The following is a 19,542-nucleotide window of genomic DNA, read 5'->3' as shown; positions in this document are numbered from 1 at the left end:
ATAACCCAGCGCACCCAACGGGCCAAGGTGGCGGAGGAGACAGGAAGGTGGGGCTTGCGGTAGGAGATAAGGAGTTGAGAATGAGAGGGCGCTCTGAGATCAGAAGTTATTTGCTCATTCACTTTTAAACACTGGCCTACACATAACTTGGGATGAGAGGGAAAATATGGGTAAAACAGAATTCAAGTTAGTTTTGGTTCGTCTATGAATCTGGAACACAACACCTATGGGAGAAAATTGTCAAGAAGAAACATCCAATGATTTGACATCAGAAATACGTTTAATAGAAACTAGGCATAGAAGCATTGTAAGCTTAGCAGATAACATTTTTTTTCTATAATTCTGTTTATTAACGGAATCCAAAACACAAGGCAGAATACATTACATTATCACTGCTTATCTTAAACAAGGTTTTCAGACAATTACAGATACACGATCTGGTGATTACTGGTGATTCGTGACATGTCTACAACAGTTCATCTTGAGCTGGTACAGGCAGCGGGGTACGGAGGCATCCCCTATATTCATTCCAGCCATCCCAGATGCGGGACCATTTCCTGGGACATCCCCTTGCTACATAGACATACTTCTCCCGAAACATACACCAGTCCATGTCTTTTTTCCAGTCACTTACAGCTGGTGCACTCGATGCCCCCTACTTCTGGGCTATGTTGCGTTTGGCTATCATAAGCCCCAATGTAACCCAGGTTCTTCGTGTGTTTTTGAGGTCTGTCTGCTCCCATACATTCAGGAGACATCTCTTAGCCTCCACAGGGAGTGTACAATCTAGCACTTCACTCAGAATCTCATGTATTTTCTTCCAGTATCTCTGGACATGTGGGCCCATAGTATATGGAGGAAAGTCCCTTCGCTTCCACACCCCGCAGATAGCATTTTTAATGAAAGTGCAGCATTGTCTGGCCAATCAGAAAACAACTTGAGAACCGCCGAAACATCCCATTAAGAGGAATACTTAGCCAACAGAGGTTTAGAACAGCGAAATCCTTTCAGAAGGTGACAGAGCAAAGGGGGAGCGCCTACTGGCTTGCCATTGATGGGAGAATGGTTACGGGAAATAGCAGACCTGTACAAGTTGATTGTCCTGTAGGACTTACTTGCGCTGGCTTTGGAAGCCAAAAAATTAATCACAAAATTCAGAGGGATTGAAAGGGGATCGATATGCCTTTCCAAACACCAGCTTGCCCAAAGAGACCAAGCAAATTTGTAAGTTTTGGATGTCTCAGGGGCCCAGGCTTTGCTGATAAAGAGAGAAGCCTCTTGTGAAATGAGGATGTCAGGAGGGGAAGGCCGGAAACTTTCCAGGCCGATAGGACTAGGGAATTGTTCAAAATGAGATTGTGTCATAATACCTGAGAACTCTAGAGCAGGACCTCGTGTGCCGGTAGAAGGACTGGAAAATCTACTGTAATTTCCAACAGAGAGGGAAACCAAATCTGAGATTGCCAGAAGGGGGCTACTAGAACCAGGGATGGCGACTGGCGACGAACCTGTGCAATAACTCTGCTGATCATGAGGAAAGGAGGAAACGCATAATTGAGATGGAGAGACCAATCCTGAAGGAAAGCGTCCGTGGCTAGTGCTGAAGGATCTGGACGCCAGCTGAATAATCGGGGCAAATGGGAGTTGACGGGAAACAAAAAGGTCTATATAAAAAGAACCCCATTTTTGAGAAAGAGATAAGAAAACCGATGGAAGCAGCTTCCAGTCGCTGGAGTCTCGAAGATACAGAGAGTGCCAATCCGCCACAGAATTGAGATCGCCCGGAAGATACTCCAACGTCAGAGAAAGCTGATTGGAGAGACAATATTCCCAAAGGTTTGGATTTGGTACCGCTGAGATGGTTGATATAGCGGACCGCAGAAACATTGTCTATGCGAAGAAGAATGAAACAGCGGACCCTGTTTTTTTAAAGGCTTTGGATTGCAAAGGAGCCTGCAAGCATCTCTAAACAATTGATGTGCAAACTCGACTCCTCACGAGACCATGTACCGCCAGTCGATATTGGACCACAGCGAGCGCCCCAACCCGACAGGCTGGCATCTGATTCTAACACAAGATCTGGGGCTGTAGCGAAGATAGTTCACCCGTTCCACGCATCTAAATGGTCGATCCACCATTGAAGTTCGTCGCGTGATTCCTGATCCAAAGCAATAAGGTTGGCATAGGCCAAGCCTTGACGCAGATGTCTGATTTTTAGGCGTTGAAGAGTCCGATAGTGCAGGGGACCCGGAAATATGGCCTGGATTGACAAAGAGAGTAGACGAAGAGAGTAGACCGACTATTCTCGTAAGAGACCTGAGAGATATGAAAGAGGTCTGAAGGACGCCAGAAATCTCCGCTTTGATCATGGAGACCGTCGACTGAAGAAGACGAAGTGAGGCTGCTATGGAATCTATGAGAAAACCCCAAAACTCCATGGTCTGAGACGGAATCAGCATCGATTTGTTGAGATTCATGAGGAATCCCAGATTCAGGAGCAGAGACTTGGTGGTACCCAGTTCGTACAGTAGGAGTTGTTTGTCTGCATTCATGATCAGAATGTCGGCCAAATAAATTATCTTTCCGATCCCCAGGGATTGTGGGAAGGCTACCACCAGTTTTAATAGTTTGGTAAAGCACCAGGCTGCTGAGGAAAGGCCGAAGGGGAGAGAGGTGAAGCGGTAAGTCACGCCCGACCACTGGAATTGTAAGAACTTTAAATGGGAACCGTGAGATAAGCGTCCTGTAAGTCTTATCGAACCATCCAGTGGTGTGGACGTAGGGTATCTCTTAAGTGGAGAATAGTCTCCATCTTGAAGTGGCGGTACACCACAAACTGATTGAACCATTTCAGATTGATCACTGGACGTAGTTTTTTGTTCTTTTTCTGGACAAGGAAGAAGGAGCTTAGGAAACCTGTAGGATCGAAGGGAGCTATTTGAATGGCCTGTTTCTGGAGAAGGGACTGGATCTCGGACGAGATTAGAAGAGCTCCTTCGTTGGAAAAGATCAGAGGAGGGGGGAGCGTAGTCTGGGAAGACTGAGAATAGAGCTCTATAAGATAGCATTGAACTGTGTTTAGAACCCAAGGATTTGTAGTGATAGTTTGCCATTTTGACAGAAACAGTTTTAAACGCCCTCCCACAGGAGGAGGGGAAGAAAGACCTACCTTGTTGACTGTTGGTGTTGTTATGATACTTTCTTTTGTCCTCAACCTCGGAAACCTCTACCCCGCTGCAGGTAGAATTGAGGCTTGTAGTCTTGGGAGGAATTGTTGAAAGACCCCCTGGAGCCTTGGTTGTTGTAGGGACGGCCGGAAGAGCGACCCCTGCCTCTGCCGGCCCGTCCAAAAACCCGGGGAGAAAAGACCTTCTTGATGGACTGCTGTGCTTTGTCCAAAGATGCGAAAGTGGATACAAATCTGCTGAGATCCCGGACTAGATTTTCTCCGAAGAGGGGACCATTAGCTTTACTGCCTGGATCCTGGGGAGCTAGGTTGGCCAGCTTGATGAGAAGGCCCTTACGGCATTCGTGAATAATAGCGGCATTGGCGTTTCCAAGTAAGCAAAAAGCTTGTTGGACCCACATGGAGACGTCTTCAGTGGACAAGTCAGAGCCATCTAGATGAGCCGACTCGGCCATGTCAAAGATGCGTGCCAAACGACCCACAACATCAAGCAATTTATCCTGGCAGGTGGACCAGGCATTGTCCACTCCCTTGCGAGGATCTTTGCCGAATTTGGAAAAGAAGGTCAGTAGGGGTTGGTCAATGGCAGGGACTAAGGTAACCTTGTCCGGCAAAGAGGGCTTGGAAGACTCCGATTTCAACCTGGACCTGACTGAGGTCTCCAAAGGCAGCCGAAGCCTAGCTGAGATGTACTCTGCCACATGCGCAGTTGGTAACAATTCAGTTGAATTGGGATGCTGTATGGAGGATGAGTCAAACATAGGCAACCCTTCTGAGTCAAAGACTTGTGCAAAAGTGAAGGAATCTGATTTGGAGTTTTTATAAAGGGGGGAGGGGAGGTCCGATACACCAAAAAGGTCATCTGCGTCATTCATGTCGTCATCCGTGTCCAAGATGGTGGAAATAACCAATTTCTTTGGTAACTCTGCGTGCTTCACTTTTTGCTTAGGTTTGCCCTCGGTACCTAAAAACCCCTCTGAAGGAGGCCTGGGAGGCACAAGGTCCTCAGTCACGCGCGAGGAGGTCTCGCTGTTCAACAAAGACGCAGTTTTGGAAGCATGTAAGGAAGCAGAGGTAACCACCTTTCTTTTTCTGCTTTCCCCCGCAGACTGGGCCAGAGCCTTGGACAGGAGAATTAACATAGAATTCTCCATACCTTTGGACATGCGTTTCATAGAAACTTCCACTGCATTCTCCACAGAGGAATTAATGAATTTATTTAGATCGTGTTTAAAGGCTTCGCCTTCTTCACTGGCCTGAATAGGCTCTGGAGAATTGTCTAATTCCATGAAGGGGCTAATGCAGCCAAGCGAGGCAACCGGGGGCTAACTGGAAGAGAAGAGGGAGGGCGGTGGAAGGGAAAACACACCCCGGGGCATGTCCTAGATTACAAGCACACCGGAGACCAGAAAGAGCCTGGGGCAGGCGAAGACAGGTAGAGCTGAGACTCGTGAGGCCAACGACGAGGAAAAACCGTAAGCGCTTCACCTTTGGGCAGTAGAAGGTGAGCGCAAGCGTGAGAAGCCTCAGAGTGGGGAGCGCAATGGCCGAAACCACCGGAGAGGCACCTGCGGGAGGAAGGCAAACGGAGCGTGACGCAGGGAGAGCTTAGCGCAAAGCTTGGATGCGCTACAGCGCGGAAGCGCCGACCACGAGCGCGGCAAGAAACTGCACAATAAGCAATGAAATACACTGTAAAGACATAAAATACGAGCATAAAAACAACTTCTAACAGTGGGAGCAAAAGATAAGTTACTTATCTGACTGAAAGCAGCAAGAAAAGAGGAACCTCCGCCGTCAGATGTGACGTTATATACCCTGCTATGTTATGATTGGCTAGCATGTCTCATTTTTTCTTTGTTTCCATTGGCCAGTCTGTTTACCTGGGCCCCTGGGAACTGTAGTTTTTCACTTATCTTGGCTGCAATTGAATAAAAGCAAGATACGAAAAGCATAATAGGAGCCTCCGGTCTTGCCATAAAATTTAAGAGCGTGGCTTAAAACACTTAAGCTAATAATTTGTGCTTAGTATAGGGTACCGCCTGACTGGTATTTTGTCTCTTCTGTCATTGTATCAAGATATATAAGACAACAAGTAACGTTACAGCTGTAACAAGCCAGTACTATTGGCTTTGTCAATGGTGGTTATTTGCGTAAAATAACAAAGCAGCAATCATGGCTTCCTTGAATATAATATTGAAAATGCATCAGTTCTAAAATGGCGAGACTGTGAAAGTACTCTAGCCAGGGCCGGACTGGCCATAGCGGGCACCGGCAATCCCCCGGTGCGACGCACGGGTGGGGACGGTTTTGGGCCCCTGGGGGCCGTTTTTGTTACAGGGCTGATTTTTCTGCATAGCTGCTAAATCTGCCCTGTACCAAAATCGGCCGAAAACCGAAGAGCTCGGCGGCACCTCCAACATACCCAAACCCCGCCCCCCCACCCCCCGAGTGGGGAGGAGAGGAGGGGGGGGGGCGCCGAGCACTTTGCCAGGGCCGGTTGTGGTTCCCAGTCTGGCCCTGACTCTAGCCCCTTCTTTTTAACTTCTTTCACCAGCTTCTTTTCTTTAACTGGATTCTCATGTAGCAGCATTAGCGTTTTTGCACATTTCTTATGTTTGACAGAATGACCTGCCTTAGACGGAGGGTGGGGGAGGCCAAACACATGCGTTGAAGCCCAGACTGGCCGATTGTCATTCTGTATGTTGCAATCATCCAGCATACAGAATGACAATGGGCAGGTGGGGCTGCTCTTATGCTCCGAGGAGTAGTGCAAGGCGGCCTCTTCAGAGAGTTGAGGCTTTATGCAGGGAACAGTGCTGTTCCCTGCAATGCCCAAAATTACGGACAAAAGGCATCCGTAAAAGGGATCCTCACGGACAATGGACGTGAGGTCTAAATTACGGACGGTTGGTCACCCAAAGACCGAATAAGAAAAAGTAAATAAATAATACCTATTCTGTCGACTCAACAAATTCTCCCCACACCCGGCCGCACCCTGACCCGCCCAACCGCCTTTACCTGTAGGCCTCTGCTGAGTCAGGATCTCCTCCAGCCAGTAACACAAGCAACCCCAGACCAGTTTTGACCTGATTTTTATTTTATTTTTATTTTTAATTTTTAATTTGTTCCTATCGTCTGAGATGGGGAACCTTCTTACTCAATCCAATTTCCATTGTAAGTTTCTGGATCAGGCTCCTCGTCACTCCGCTCCCTTTGCATGCTCAAGGCCTCATAAGGAGACAACATCAATTGTAGAGGTATAAAGCCATAAATACATATTAGACTCGCTCCACCTACTCAGTAGTCCCATCTACTATGCGATATATGGCTATAGAAAATAAACGAGATACATACTTCTTGGTATTGCACAAATCAGGGATCTGGCATGGGGTGCATTGCATGGCTATCTCGTCCAGGAGGGACAATTACATTGCATCCACTACATTACAGATGAACCCACTGGGGACCGTTTGTAAACATGTTACGCTGGGAGCCAGCACTTTGCAAGAATTATTATTCTGCTTGTAAGTACTGTGCATACATAAAACTGTACTGGAGAGAGATAATTGGAACACTTAAACAGGCTATTGGATGGGAATTAGCGGGTACTCCCCGGAAGACGCTGTTGGGCCTGCTCCGGGCCCCAGCCAAAAAGAAACGTAGTTGTAAATTTCTGGCTAAGTGTCGCATTGACGTTAAATGGCTAAACACATAAGGAATGGTTGCGGGATATGATGGAATGGGCTACTGCAGAAAAAATGTAGATGAAATCCGTTAGAAGAGAATAAAAACTAAAAGATGACCTGAGAGCATGAAGGCAGGTGATGTTAGAGCTCAGTTACAGGAAAACACACTTGTCCAGGAGGGTACACCTGACTAAAACGGTCTGACACACACCCACCACATGTGCCACTTTCATTCTATAAACTTTTGATCACTTTAAACCAGGATCCATCTATCTTTGTTGAAATCTGCAAAGTGGATTGTTCGGCATGGTCTGGGACTACCGGCCACCCCCCTCCTTAACATATTACAGCATTACCTAATTCAACCATTCAACACATGGGTCTTTGGAAGTCAGGGGGTCAGGGCCCCCCCTGGCCGTATTTATTAAAATATAAAAACAAAATTAAAATTTTAATAAAATAAACATTTAGACAATTATTAAATGCACATTTCAGAACATTAGATTTACATCCATTTTTGCCATGGTATGATGGGCTAACCTTAACAAATATCTAGTACAGCGTGTTTCCTAACCGAATCTAACATCCTGAAAATAAAATGCATTCTAATAATTTAAGTCGTACGGCAAGGTCGCTAACCGGTGTCAGATCCTTTTACAGCTACGCTCTCACGTTCGAGATGCGCATGCGCAACCCAGGGCACGTTTCACCCACGTGCGCGCGCAACCCAGGGCACGTTTCACCCATGTGCGCTCCCTGAACTCCATTTAACCATAACAGGAGGGCCCGTACACTCGCGCACCTTGATGACGTCAGAGTGTCTGTGAGGGGTGGCTACCAGCCTGAGGAAAGCGTAGACTCCCTCCCCCGCATCCTTCTAAGTAATGGATATCATATCCTGCCCCTGAAGTTCTGGGAGAGACCAATGGCCCCTCCCGCTGGGCGGCCCCTTTCGTGAATGGGACCGCCCCCCCCTAAGGACCTTAAATTGCTGCTCACCGATTATGACCTTACCGCCAGACACACATAATAAATACGACATTGCTATACTAAGAGGGAAAAAAGGCCTAAGGAGAAAATTAGTCAACATAAAGCACCAAAATTATACATATGTACATTTTCCTGTAAACGGAAAAAGGCCTAAGGAGAAAATTAGTTAAAAACCACAGTAAAGCACAAAACATCTCCATATGTACATTCCACCTGTAAACGGGAAAAAGGGCCTAATGAGGCAAGCATGATATTCCTATGATCCTGCACATCGCTAGACAGTATACCTACCACTGAATGTACCCAAATTCCGCTAATCAAAGGGGATGGAGGGTGGGGAAAATTACACCGCCCCACGGTGGGGCGAGGAGCGAGCCTGGGAGCGCGGGCACAAAGAGGCCGCTTCCCGCGCTCCCCAGGCTCTTAACCCCTTCGAGGCCCCGCCCCCTCGCCCCGGAAGTGCACAACTGCTTCCGGGGCGGGGGGGGGGGGGGCAGGCCACAACAAAAAAACCGGGATATGGGAGGGGCCGGGCCCCACCATGCCTGCGTGGGGGCCAATTGGCCCCCCCTTTTCTCATGGTCTGGGACTACCGGCCACCCCCCTCCTTAACATATTACAGCATTACCTAATTCAACCATTCAACACATGGGTCTTTGGAAGTCAGGGGGTCAGGGCCCCCCCTGGCCGTATTTATTAAAATATAAAAACAAAATTAAAATTTTAATAAAATAAACATTTAGACAATTATTAAATGCACATTTCAGAACATTAGATTTACATCCATTTTTGCCATGGTATGATGGGCTAACCTTAACAAATATCTAGTACAGCGTGTTTCCTAACCGAATCTAACATCCTGAAAATAAAATGCATTCTAATAATTTAAGTCGTACGGCAAGGTCGCTAACCGGTGTCAGATCCTTTTACAGCTACGCTCTCACGTTCGAGATGCGCATGCGCAACCCAGGGCACGTTTCACCCACGTGCGCGCGCAACCCAGGGCACGTTTCACCCATGTGCGCTCCCTGAACTCCATTTAACCATAACAGGAGGGCCCGTACACTCGCGCACCTTGATGACGTCAGAGTGTCTGTGAGGGGTGGCTACCAGCCGGAGGAAAGCGTAGACTCCCTCCCCCGCATCCTTCTAAGTAATGGATATCATATCCTGCCCCTGAAGTTCTGGGAGAGACCAATGGCCCCTCCTGGGCGGCCCCTTTCGTGAATGGGACCGCCCCCCCCTAAGAACCTTAAATTGCTGCTCACCGATTATGACCTTACCGCCACAGGCCAGCATAGTTGACCGACTATCTGGCCCCCCCCAACCGCCTACACTGAAAGGTCATATCTTCCTAATCCAAAAAACCCTCTACCCCTGCTAGTTTGTTCCCTATCCATAGGGCATTCCCTGACTCTGTCCACTGGACCCCCCACCCTGTGAGTAGAGACAACCCCTCTAATAAATGTCAACTCCTCATTATCAGCCGACTGTTAATCTACCTTGTCCCTCTCAGATGACCCCCTGTGGGATATTCTGCAATTAAGGTGTATGAAATAATTTCTCAATCCAAGTGTTGATCCTCTTTACCGAGTGATTCTTCACCGAGTGACTCTGCGCACTCCCCAAGTCCACCCCCCTTTCCCTGCAGTCTGGGAAACTGAGCCCCCTATGTTGCAGTCTGCAACCAGAACCCCCTTTGCCCAATTAAAACCCCAATCGTTGTTACCCGCTGTCAGATATTGACTGAGGGTGTTGGGCGTGCCTATCGGGTACTTCTCCTTCCCCGCTCTGGACGGACAGACCCCATCTTTGGTGTCCCTGTAGTTGCTGCGACCGGGGTATCCTGGTACTATCAGTGTACACCTCCCACTGGCGTATCGTGAAGTCTGCTAACCACCCACACCTGGCCACTACGCTCTGGGAAATGTTAAGTGTATGTCTAACACTTTACTATGGAAGTCCCCACTTCCCGACCAGTGGTGATGAGGCGTTGCATAGGCCTATTATTCCTGGGGTTGCCAAGGCTAGCAATGCACACCCTTGTGCACTGCCCCATCCGTATCGTTAGCCCTACCAATTGGTAACCTATGAATATACCATGTTGACACTGGTGGCCCTGCGAGCGCAGGCGCTGTTACTGTAGAAATACAATTTCCTGTTAAGGAAAAATACTGCCATTTTATGTGACGCAATATCCCGCTACATTACTGCGGCCAGCCCAATCCAGGGTTTACACACCAAAAACAATCCGCCCTGTGCTGGCACCTCCTGCGTCTTTGATCGCTCGCCCATCACAGTTGCGTTGTTGCTTGCCATCCTCTACCTGACGTAAGCATCCCTTGGGCTGTCCACCTGTTGCAGCTGTTGTGATGTGGAGCACTCCAGATATCCCCCATGGACCCGGCCATACATAAATGAAAAAAGACAAACACAAACCATTAGGGTTTCTGGCGATAACTGCTGTACACATGCTAGTCTTACATTGCCATCACTTGCTAAGTTTTAGATAAGACGCCAGATGCATACTCATTAACACTTCCACTGTAAGTGTTAAGCATAGCCTCAGTTTGTGTCCCATGTAGTGTGTTCGGATTAGTGTTACAGAAAGTGCCCTGTAGAATGACCTTCATTAGAGAATAATAACCAGTGTGCAGTACAGTGACCTAGTGCATGGGGTCCACCGTGATTACCATAGCGCCCTCGTGACTCCTTAAGGACGATACACAATGTGAAGTGCGGTGCCACGGCACATTCATGGTCACTAAAATTCTGCTGCAGACCAGGACATCACCTCCTATTCCTGGTTTTCTACCCACGTCTTTAGGCGATAGGATCCAGGTTTGAAAGGGACAGTCTGTTTGCCAGTGCAGCATCTAAATCTTTAGCATAGGATCAGCGCTGCCCTAACCATGCTAGGCTGTAAAATTGGCTTCCTATTTTCACATTCATTGTTACTAAAAGAAAATTGTGCTGCAGACGAGGACATCGCCTCTTAATCCTGCTTTTCTACCCACGTCTTTATGCGTAGGCTCTATGTGTGATAGTCTGTTTGACAGAAAATGACAACCGTCCCTTGGTTAAACAAGCTGCTTTACATTCCTCCAAGACTTAGCCTGAAGGCTTCCCTCCACGGCTACCACTAGGATAGTTTTTTACTAAGGTTGTCCGTAACCTACCATCACTAAGGGTCGTTTGGACTGGTGCGACGTGCCCACTAGCATAATGGACAGCATATGCCAGGCAACCTTCTCACGCTATTCTCGCATACTTTGCTCCAAGAACAAATGACGCCACTTCCACAGGCACCCCGATGGCTACCTGATCTGGCTAGATCAATGTTTAAGGCATTTTGCACCATCTACAGAGCATCTCAATGAAAAGGAGTACCACTATAAACCAACTGTAAGTAATTCAGACAAAAACAGGGCTCCTCGCTCAGAGGTAGCACTTCAGATTCCAAAATTAGGTTTCCATAAGAAATCCACTGGAGGATTACTCTCTTGGTCCGAGTGGCAAAGCCCTGGAAGTCAATGCCACCTAAGTCTCGTTGCATTCAGTAATGCATAAAGTTCAGAAGAGAAGAGTTGGATATTCCTGAGATAACCATGTGACGGATCCACCATAGGACTGAGCAATAATTGAAACATCAATACCAGAGCCATCCTGAGCTCCGGGCCCGTCCCATCTAGAAAACAGACCCAGGGACTTGCTGCTGTTTGTGTTTCTAAAAATTCCAATAAACTAACACTCCACAGCAGAATGCTATTCCGCACTGATGATCAGGGGGGGGCCTAAATGACAGTCCCTACCGTTGCATTCAGCGATGCATAAAGTTCAGAAGAGAAAAGAAAGTTGAATGTTTATGAGATAACCATGCAACGCACCCCCCATAGGAATGAGCAATAATTCAAATATCAATACACGAGCCATCCTGAGCTCTGGGCCCGTCCTAGCTAGTAGATGAAGAAAGAAAACAAACACAGGGACTTGTTGCCTGTATGTGTGCTCACTTCTCGTTAGTGGAGAAGTTATGGCATGACGTCATGGCCTATGAGCCTTCTACAGCTAACAACGTTTGAAAACCTTGTAGGTATGGTGTTACTTGTTGTTGTATCGTATATCTGGATGCAATGTCAGAAACAGTAAAACACCATATGAGGCAGCACACCATGCTAAGCCCGGATGTTTAGCTTACGTAATTTTAAAACGTAACATCGAAGTTCCTGTTGTCCCTACAGTCTGGAAAAACAGGGCACCTGTGATAGGGCTCAAAACAGAGCCCGCTAAAGACCAGTTTAGATTGCCGGTGCTTAGACCCAGCCTTGCGCTCACCTCACTCAATAAAATCTCATTGCTATATTTTCCATCTTTACCAATAGCCTAAATATAAATGGTATTTTATCAAACCAACCGCTTAGAGTAATGCAAACACCATCATTAGCGCAGATTCTGGCATCCCCCTGTGACGAAAGCCCCCCTTAATCATGCTAGCTACCCCTCTATCAGTCTCGTCGGACCCTCATGAAATTACAAATGATTCCGCACTTTTAAACTTGACCACTGGATGGTAGCGCAGGCAGCTAGATATAGCTTCATGTATGCCAAAACAGAAACCCCATTCCAGACTTTCGTCCATGCAATCCTCATTCCTCTCCCCCTACATGCACGTGTGGACACACAGATATACTACACATATGCATCTAGACATAAACACACACCCTGTCTCTAGTCCCCACTGGACATGCGCACATGAAAAGAAAGAAAGGAGCCAACGAACCCTGGTGCAATGTTGTGCTCTGAGGTCGCAAGTGGTGGTACGGTTACCTACATACACGGTGACACTAAGCAATCATGGGAAATACTGGCACATGCCCCAAAACAACGCCGAGTTCACCAAAAGGCATTGAGAACCCACCCGTCCGTCTCCATAATGAGGTGCAACCGCACACACAGAGCAGCACATTCAGAAGCAGTCCACTGCTAAACCTGCCTCCCATACATACGCATTGGCGAAATCCTTGAAATACCTGTACAGCCACTTATAAAGCTGTAACCCTAATATGCACCGATAAGTGTCCTGCCTCCATATCTATGCAAAATGTCCTATGGGGCAGACGAGTAGTTCATGAATCTCGCAAAAAGCAGTGCAAACTGTGCTGGGTTAAAAGTTAACCTTCCCCCCCATGCGAGAAGAAAGAGGGAAGTCGCTTAATAAGCAATATGCGGCTGTGAAACGTTCCTTTATCTCATTAATACAATATGAATATGCTGTATCTTCTGTGCCATATAATTCAATTCTGGAGCAGAGGTGCGCACGTGAAATGAACACGTGGTAGGCTGGGGCTGCGGACATACATAGGTAGCCGAAAGTGCACAGGCGGAAAAAATGACCGGCGTGCAGACCACAAGAGAAAACAAAGTACACTCTGACGTATAATACTGCAAAAAATGTGCTAAACACTCAGGCACAAGAACAAACGCCACGCAGAGAGGACTCGTCAAGACAGAGATCCTCGGCTTTGCCCCCCTGAAATAGAAAATACGTTGAATTTCCAGTTGTGGCCGTTAATGGATGGGAAAACTCTCCCAGCTATAATTGACTTATTTACTTGACTGCCCAAACACTGTTGAAATTCATAAGGAAATAACGCTCTTCACCGTAGTCAGCAATCATAAAATACCCTCAAATGTATATTTAGACACTCCCCGACGTACAGCCCATGCACACCCTGGTAGCCTGCAATAAAGTAGAGCCCTTATAGAATTAAAAACAACATTAAAATTTTTGATGACATAAAATCGCTGTTTGTGCAACACCCAACCGATCATATATTCATTTTAAGGTATCAGAGCACTTTTACATAGCACCAGTTGCCTTACATGAAGACACGTTCACCTCACTAGCTACTCTATAAAGTAGAGCCCTTATAGAATTAAAAACAACATTAAAATTTTTGATGACATAAATTCGCTGATTGTGCAACCCAACCGATCATCTACTCATTTTAAGGTATCAGAGCACTTTACATAGCACCAGTTGCCTTCCATGAAGACACGTTCACCTCATTAATTACTCTATAAAGTAGAGCCCGTATAGAATTAAAAACAACATTAACATTTTTTGATGACATAAATTCGCTGTTTGTGCAACACCCAACCGATCTTCTACTCGTTTTAAGGTATCAGAGCACTTTACATAGCACCAGTTGCCTTCCATGACGACACGTTCACCTCATTAATTACTCTCCAACAGCTTGTTGCTTCTCAAACCATTTTACACGGAGGAACCTTCTCCGGTCTCCCATCCGCTCTCTGCCCTAGCTGTCCCTGCTTAACTTTTGTAAAACTCGCCGGGTAAAGGGAAAGCAAGAGCCGAGCCCGTCCCAAAGTTTGTTGAAAACAGGAGGGAAATTAAAATGCCCTCTCTGAGGATCGAACTCAGGACCCTCAGACTATGAGACTGACGCGCTGCCTACTGCGCTAAGAAAGGCTGCACCAGGACAATTATCACCGCAGAGTCCAAGACTTATTCGTGAAATCAAAGCCTCCCGACTCAGCCCAAACGAGGAGCCACAATTACCCCCCGAAACGGACAGCGCACAAAACTCACTTTTATCCTGATCACAGCCGCTTATTCCCGCTCGCTGTGGCCCGTTTTTCTGTGTCCTTGTCGGCGGTGCGCTCTCCCCGGCCTCGCTGGGTTCGCAGGGTCCCTCCGTCAATACGCCCGATCTCCGGTCGCTTGCCGCTACTACTGCCCCACAACGAACTTGCGTCGGCTCCTCCGCTACGCCCGATCTCCGGTCACTGGCTACTACTCCCGCTCCGCCACGAACTCGCGATTCTCTTCCCGTAGCTGATCCCACACTGGAAAAGGAGACCTGGAGGAAAAACAAAAAGGAAAATTACACCGCCCCACGGTGGGGCGAGGAGCGAGCCTGGGAGCGCGGGCACAAAGAGGCCGCTTCCCGCGCTCCCCAGGCTCTTAACCCCTTCGAGGCCCCGCCCCCTCGCCCCGGAAGTGCACAACTGCTTCCGGGGCGGGGGGGGGGGGGGCAGGCCACAACAAAGGAACCGGGATATGGGAGGGGCCGGGCCCCGCCATGCCTGCGTGGGGGCCGACTGGCCCCCCCTTTTCTTAAGTGCGGCAGAACCGTAATAATCCAGGACGGGTTAGAGCTGCAGAACCTCATAATTTAAACGGGCCTCCCTATAGATAGATGGTAAAGGGGTTTCCTCCTCCGCTGCTGCTTTACTTAGGACATGAGCCTTAAAACGGAGTATATGAGTCCGCCATTCGCTGATGTCTGAAGTAGGCTCAGGAGACACCAAGTGGTTTTCTGAAAGTTGTGTGCAAACATTGACCTCGGTCTTCGGATAATTAGTCCTGAACACGCTGCGGCCTTCTTCACCAAAGAATGCATGTTGTGCCGGCTTCAGTTGTATTCATCTGTTTCTGTGGATTATTTTAAGGACTGTTGATATTCTCTTAATAAAAGGGCGCCCTTCAGGGCTCAGATAATTTTTCCGCTAATGGATTTCCGCGTCTTGAAAAGAATATTTTCTAGTGCCCCAGTGTTGCTAAGGCCCTTATTCCATAATATCTCATTCGGTTGCCAGGAAATGGGTTTATATTTCGGTGCTTCATACTTTTAGGACTTAATGAGAATTGCGCACGTCTCATTGGGCAGTTCTTGCGCACTCCGTTCATTAATATAGAAGGTTTTCTATTGGAGACCATGACCAGTGACCGTCCGTTCACCCTACCAACACAATAAAAATTGCAGACACCGCTGTGATTATATTTCTATTTTTAATTTAATTTTTTTTACGAAAACACAACCATAAACATAAAATAAGGTCTGTCAAAAAGAAAAGAAAGTCTCATTATGCATAGTATTTAGATTTATTTTATATTAACCCAGCTGAACCTGTTAGCCTTAGGATGGTCTTCTCCCAAACTGTTTGCTTTTACCCTCCTAATTTTCTGAATTCGTTTTTGCTAGCATTAGGACTCTGTGCACCTTACTACTGCTAACTTGCTTTTGCTCATTCCCTAAAATGGCTTACAAACTATTGGCATATTTCCTTTACTTAAGTCCCTTGTAGACTGGTTTACCATATACCTTGGGCCTTTAAATTAAATGCTACTATTCTGCGTACAGCACTTATTGTGCCACCCACTTAAATAAGCCCATTAAACATGTCCTAGATCTACCATTGCAGCGTGAACACAGTTTTAAACTGCCAATTCGACTTGGCAATATAACCACGTTGCGAATCCTTAAACTCCCTTTTTATTGCATATAAGTCACTCCTAAGGTAGGTCATAGGTAGCCAACAGGGCAGGGTGCATTGTAATTAAAAGGTTTGACATGCACTTTTAAGTTTTACATGTCCTGCTAGGGAAAAAACTGCTAAATTAGTTTTTCACCGCTGAGAGGCTTACCTCTCCCATGAGATAACATTGGATTATCTTTAATCGGAAAGTTACATTTTAAGGTACATTTTTTAAAATGCCACTTTTAGAAGTTTTGGCTACAAAGAGGGGTGTGGCCCTATTGCACTCAGCTAGAATGGGCCGGTAAATACTGAAAAAACAAATAATCTAGCTGACTGCTTTTAGTGCTGTTATTTATTTAAACAGACTACAACCAAACTCTAAATTGTCTTGGTCTACATAATTTAATATGTGTAATACTACATTTTGAAGACCAAGACAATTTAGAGTTTGGTCGTAGTCTGTTTAAATAAATAACAGAACTAAAAACTGTCAGCTAGATTTTTTGTTTCCAGTACTTTTCGAAAGTTGACTTTTTCCTGCCTTAACTATTGGTGCCTGCAACCTTTTCCTGGGTCACAGGACTGGGTGTAGTTGACAGTTGGACTTTGTTCATTCCTCTCAGTCAGCCACACAATACGAGTTGTTAGGTGAGCTTGGATGGGGCAATTGCTGGCAGGGTGGGGGAGAGGAGAGCCGAGCTGGGCATAGCCCCACTTGCAACTAAATAGGCTTTGCCCTGACTTCACCCAAAGGCATTGTCACCACTGCATTGTTCATGCAACCAGCTTGAAACTATGGCAGGGAATGCAGGAAACTTCAAGCTTTTCAGAGGTAATTCTCAGGAAACTTCTACTTCAAAGAAGGCACCAGTTCTAAAAATAGGACCCATAGACCCACTCTTCAGTTCCCTTTTGGACCTGAGCAAGGACGCTCATGGAACCGCTTGCTGATGTGGCCAGCTGTGTACTTCTGAAGACTGCTTTTCTACCTCGAGCCTGCCTTGAACCCTCAGAGGCCTACGCTCCTGCTTGAGCCCTATTCCACTTATTGAACCCAGGACTACCAGAGGGACTCCAAGGTCTAGTTGGCTGGCCTCCTGATCAGAGCCTCAGGGGCAGAAAAAGTTCCAACCATCTTGAACCCGCACTTGGACCCAGCCTGAGTAAAATCTAACCCCTATAATGGTGCCCCTCCAGTCCTCGATTCTTGGTGTGGTGTTAAAAGTACCCAGGTAGCGAAAAACTAAAACGTTGGACTTCAAAAAGCTCTGGTTCAAAACTGCTCTAAGAACTGAGAGGAGACTGGGGCCAACCTACTTGTCTGTCTGCCCACTGTACATCGTCGGTTGGCCTGACTATGCTGCAGCTCCAGCTACGTTCTTCTCTACAGCAGCAAATCCTGTTCAGCGGTCCTTCACCAAAGGAGTATACGGCCTTGTGTAACTCTCATCAGATACACCCTTCAGCTTCATCCCCCTAGAGATTTTCGACATCCAAAAAAAGAGACTAAGTCAGAGCGTCAAAATCTTCACCACAACTCTGTCCAGTGGCTCAATGATGACGACAAATTCTTCCTCAAACACTGCCTGCAGCCTTGCCCTGCTGAGCTTCTACCTTCACAGAAGCTTTTTCTTCAAATTTCTTCTAACTCTGAAGGTAAGCACCGATGAGCCCCAATCCACTTTTTGTATCCGACTTGCATCCCATTGCGGATGGCCATATTTTTTTACATTGACCAGTTTCGGGCAACTAGATTTCTGTGGTTGGCACTTTGATCTTTGAGGCACTCATTTTTACCGTAAACATGAAAACTCCATAACTCTAGTTTTACTGATTGGATTTTTGTAGTTTTGGTATTTTTAATAATTTATCAAAATGTACTCTATTTTCAAAATTGGTGTGGGATTATTCTTGTGTTGTATTTCACTTAGTTACTGTTTGTGTGATGCATAAATCCTTTACATATTGCCTCTAAGTTAAGTTTTACTGCATTTGGGCCAAGCTATCAAAGGATTAATTTAGTGACTTCAGTGGTTCACCCTGACTGGAATTCTGGCTCTTGCTTGAGGAGGGTTAATACACCATGCAACTAGCATCACAATTTCTCACAAACCCTATATAACTCTCTCCATTTTGCGAAGACTAATTTCCCTATAGCTGCTACTCCTGATGTGCTCAGGTTGGTGTGGATGTTGGATGACCCTTGGTCTCTTCAAAATGTCTTATCCGCAATCTTTTTGAATAAATGGGTATGATTTGATTAGGTATTTTTTAGATACTTGCGCTTAAATCAAATTATCCTTACTTAAGCCAGTCTGTAATTGTCCCCATTCAGAATGTAAGTTGTTTGATACTCATGTTCTGTGGTTAGGAGGCAACTGTGGAAAGTCCTGAAGACTAGACCGAAAGACAATGCATCAATTGTAGTATGTTGCAGCTATTAAAGAAAGGATAAATACCTTATGCAAACAGAATTGGATTTCCATTGTACTTGCATGTGAGATTAAGAATGTTAAATTGTTTTGGAGTGCTATTAGAGCGATTATAGACAGTATGGATTTCGTGATGGTCTAGGTAGAATCTCCCTCTGATTGTATGTAAATATGTTACTGCAAAACGCTGCCTAGTGTACCTAGCCTTCATGGATTTATTCTGTGCATTCCACTGTGAAAATTGGTCTAAGCTATGGCAAATTCTTTTCAGTGCAGGGCCACAATCAGTCTTTGGTGTGCTTCCTCGCTGATTACAATTTTGATGTGAAGGGTAGGGTGCGTTTTGGCCCAAATGGTGAGCTTTCTGTCCCTTTTAAGTTGGGGCATAGAGTGAGAAAAGGATGTGTTCTAGCACCTATTTTGTTTTTCCTTTATAATAATAATTTGAATAAGCACCTAGTGAATTTGGGACTGGATGTGCCCCTAAATAAACACTTACCAGTACTGGCTCTGTTGTATGCGGATGACGCAGTATTACTGACCAGCAGCTTTTGTTCAGAGGTTTTGTAAATCTTATGTCGGAGTTAGATTTGGAGACCAACTTTAATAAGCCGAAAATATGGGTCTGTGAAACCAAAAGGCAAACTTTAAGGTCCGTGTCTATTAATGGCAGCTTTTTAACGGAGGTTTCTCAGTTTCCATAGTTGTGGGTTGTTTTTATCCACTCCAATTCATTGAGCTATAATCTGTATGCTTGTAATCAGAAATTGCAACAGTCGGCGTGCGCCATGTTCACCTTATCTACTGCTTGAGACCACAAACCACTTGTCCTTCTTATGCAAATCTAAAACAGACAATGTGTCCTGGTAGCTCTGTATGGTGCAGGAGTTTGTGGATACTCAAATGTGTGGCTTATAGAGTTTGAAGGGAATTAGTATTTACGCTGACTTTTGGGTGT

At 46.2% G+C, this 19,542-nt stretch overlaps 1 protein-coding gene and 1 non-coding gene across 4 annotated transcripts in view; one reads left to right on the top strand and one right to left on the bottom strand.

The window, feature by feature from the left end:
* RPH3AL (rabphilin 3A like (without C2 domains)) overlaps window positions 1–19,542 on the top strand; it is a 959,424-nt gene that overhangs the window by 109,115 nt on the left and 830,767 nt on the right. The gene's annotated exons all lie outside the window — the stretch shown is intronic.
* On the bottom strand, window positions 14,287–14,360 carry TRNAM-CAU (transfer RNA methionine (anticodon CAU)). The gene has a single exon. It is a non-coding gene; the product is annotated as a tRNA-Met (tRNA).

The sequence above is a fragment of the Lissotriton helveticus genome, chromosome 3_1 (genome assembly GCF_964261635.1).
Source record: "Lissotriton helveticus chromosome 3_1, aLisHel1.1, whole genome shotgun sequence".
NCBI classification, from domain to species: Eukaryota; Metazoa; Chordata; class Amphibia; order Caudata; family Salamandridae; genus Lissotriton; species Lissotriton helveticus.
The sequence above is the reverse complement of the archived record's forward strand: the minus strand, read 5'-3'. Positions and strand labels throughout refer to the sequence as shown.